Below are 3663 nucleotides of genomic sequence, written 5' to 3'. Positions count from 1 at the left end.
CTAGTTCAATTAAGAGAGTTTGTTAGTCAATCACACTTTATCATCACACTTCGCTCAATGCACAATCTATTTTGACATCGCTTCAGAGTTGTGGAAGGATTTGTATGAAAGGTTTACGAAAGGCAACCATTTATGTTTCTTTGATTTGCTTCACAACTTCCATTCTATCAAACAAGGTGATAAAACCCTTTATAGCTATTTTATTGATCTCAAAATTTAAGGGGATGAATTGGAGGATCTTCTTCCAACTCCCTCTTGTTCTTGTTCAATTTCTTGCACTTGTGATCTCAGTCGTGTTGTGGATCAATACAAACACCAAGAATACATTTCTTGCTTTCCTTGCTTTCTCAAAAGTCTTAATGACTCCGATAATAACATTCACACCCAAGTATTGATCATAGATCCTTTATTTGACATTAGTCGTGTTTACTCCTTAGTGGTTCAACAAGACATTAAACCTTAAAGTAACCCTAACCCTAGCATAACTGATTCAATTGTTGTTGCTGTTAACAATTCGTCAAATTCGAGAAAGAGAAACTTTCATCAAGGAAAAAGGAGAGGACACAAACATCCCATAACTTCTATAATTTGTACTCATTGTAGTAAAACCAACCACACTAACGAGAATTGTTATTTTAAACATGGCTTCCCACTTAGGTATTGTTCCAAAATCCCAAATGTTGCAGAATGCTATCAACAACAATTTTAGAAATGACTCCAAGAATCATAATCCTCAATCATTTGTAGCTTATAAATCATTGCCCATTTGCAAAGAAAAGCAATAAGTGCTTAACTAATAAACTCTTTTAATTGAACTAGTTGACTGATGACTACCCAAATGATTGGTTTGTCATTCTATGAGCATATCATTGACAAAACAAACATATATTTTCAATTATTGAAAAACATAAAAATTGTAACAACAAAAAAATAAAAAAATGGAAAAGGTAGAAATAGGGAAGGCGTCATTCTCAAACTTTTATGAAGAAGAAGAATGGTAAGCCTTGAGTAATAATCATTACAAGAAAACTTGGTTTATTGATAAGATAAAAAAGATGGTCTATTCTAAAACAAAAAAGAGACATAATCTTCCAAATACACATAGTGTATTTTTCAATAAAAATCTTCTACTTTTCATTACTTGGGCATGAATACATATAGGAGGATAAATTCTACTTGTTTTTCGTTTTTGCTTAAAACAAAACATGCATTAAACTAGAATTATTACTTGTTTCAAAGTGTAACCCTCACTCTTGAATGTTATTTCCTCCTCATAAAGCCTCATCTCTGCTCTTGAATTGTTCCCATTTAATGTCTTGTTGGTTAAAAAATATGAAGGATTTCATTCAGCCCTCAAAGCATCCAAGGTTGGTGCTTATACACCGATAAGTGTTTTTGCACCTCCCATTTTAGGCCTCTTGGACACCACTTTTCTTTATGATCCAACTCACTTTTAATATTTCAATAACAAAAAAATACCGAAATAAGAGTTGGACAACATATGTCATGAACACTCAATGATTCACACTTAATCAAAACATTCATAAAACTAAAATAAACTTTATGACTCACACTTTTTATTACAACTTAAACCAAATAAAACAAAGCAAATAGGCAGCATCTCATGTGCCCAAGTCCTCTCCATGTTGATTTATGTAGTTGACCAATTTTGCCTCCATTTCTTCTAAGTTATGTCTTGTTTCCTTGATAACAGTCACTATTTGGTTTAAGACATCCTTAGATTTTTTGGCATGTGCCCTTATCATGGTCCTCTTAGACTTTGAAGTGCTTCACTAGTATCCTTGGTTATTATGTCTTCACCACCCCCTCCCTCTTAACGTGAATTTAACCTCGAATTGAAATCTCCATCGCCTCATCAAAAAGAGATAAATCAGCTACATTAAAAGTAGTACCAATACCATACTCACTTGGAAGTGCTATTTTAGAAGCATTATAATTGATTCTATATAGCACTTGGAAAGGTCAATTTCTTCTTGGATGAAGTTTACACTACCAGAAAATTGACTTCTAGTGACAGACAAAGTTTGTCATTAAAAGTCAAAATTGTGGGTAAATGTCAATAATACTTTGAGTGACATCTGGATCCACCATCAATTTTAAAGGAGCATTTTGTTATGTTTTGAGTACTGTCACTACATGTTTTTGATTTATATCTACTATGATGACTCTCACTAAAAACTAAATAAATATAAATAAAAAATTGATCTATTCCTATATATTGTCTGTCACTAAAAATAATAATAATTTATTAAATTTATTTCATCTAATTACTAATTCCGTTTCTAAATTTTTAATACCAGTAAATTAGTTTTAATTTCTAATTTATTTTTGTTAACTAATTTCATTAAACTTACAATAAAATATAATATAATTTTACTAATTTCATTAAATGCATGCTACTTGCATTTCTAGAATTTTAATTATAGCACTACCATGAGTATCATATCCATGTTGCAATATTGAAATGAAATTATGAACATTAGAAGTTTATGAATAGAAATTTCATCAACAAATATTTTTTCACTAATTAGATCATAAAATCTTTACAAAAGTGATACAATAATTGATTTTCCAAAACCACTTAATCTAACTAATGCCAATATTTTACTTGATGAAACTTTTAGAAAAAAAATCATTTAAAATCACACTGTCTGGTCTTGATCGATACACAAATTCAACATTCTTAATTTCAATTTCTCCTAACACTTTCTCTAAATCTCTCACTCTATGTTTTCAAAATTTATCTTTGGAACTCTATTAGTCATTTTCATTATTCTTTGTCATGCAACACTTGCTTATGAGAAATGTTTTAGATTGGATAAACCAGCTCCTAAAGCCCTGTCACACAATAAAAAGTATATAATTAACAAAAATCATAAAAAGACCATTTAAATACAAAATTTTAAAAATGCGATCAAGAATCTTTGATACTTTTGAGAATCACAATTAAATATGATTGACGAAGTCTCATTTATGGTATTTGAGCTTAAACCTAAATCGTGATCACCTACCATTTTTAACATCACTTGAATCATAAAAAGACCATAATCGTGATCACATACTATTTTTAAAATTATACTTAAACCTAAAACTCAAAAAAGTACGAAATGTCTGAGCTGACACTACTAGAAAAAGTCAAATTTCTTATTGATTGAAGTACATTGGGTTCTCCTTACCAAACTTAGTATAGTTAGACAATTTAACATCACTTGAATCATAAATGAAACATCGTTTTGAAGAGATTTTCTACTGGGAGAATTGTATAGGTGGCACTAGTTTTACAAAATAATGCACACAACTTAGAATATTAACCTGGTTGTGAGACTATACTCTTGTAACAACAGTTTGACACAATTTCATCCCACCACAAATGACCAAAAGGCATGTGTTTTTCAGCAGGTTATAGATGAAATAACCAAAAAACATGAAAACATAAATTGGACAATATGCTAATACATATTTTGAGCTTTGAGGAGGTTCCGCGGACAAATGACAATGCATAATCAGGAACTTATGCAAAAAAGAAATGTTTTTGTGGTCAACAAACAAGTAGCTTCAAATAAAAATGTGCCTAAGACAAGACAAGATTAGTACCAAAGGCTTCCCAAACAGTAACACTATTTTAAATGTATTAAATCAAGG

At 30.4% G+C, this 3663-nt stretch overlaps 1 long non-coding RNA gene across 1 annotated transcript in view; it reads right to left on the bottom strand.

Moving 5' to 3' along the window:
* Positions 1-1486: 1486 nt before the first annotated feature.
* Positions 1487-3663, bottom strand: part of LOC105852489 (uncharacterized) — a 3800-nt gene continuing 1623 nt past the window's right edge. Inside the window, exon 2 of the long non-coding RNA XR_001144381.3 lies at positions 1487-2859. This is a non-coding gene — a long non-coding RNA (uncharacterized lncRNA). The remainder of the gene's footprint in view (positions 2860-3663) is intronic.

This window comes from Cicer arietinum, chromosome 1 (assembly GCF_000331145.2).
Source record: "Cicer arietinum cultivar CDC Frontier isolate Library 1 chromosome 1, Cicar.CDCFrontier_v2.0, whole genome shotgun sequence".
NCBI lineage: Eukaryota > Viridiplantae > Streptophyta > Magnoliopsida > Fabales > Fabaceae > Cicer > Cicer arietinum.
Note: the sequence above shows the minus strand (reverse complement) of the source record. Positions and strands in the feature narration are given on the sequence as shown.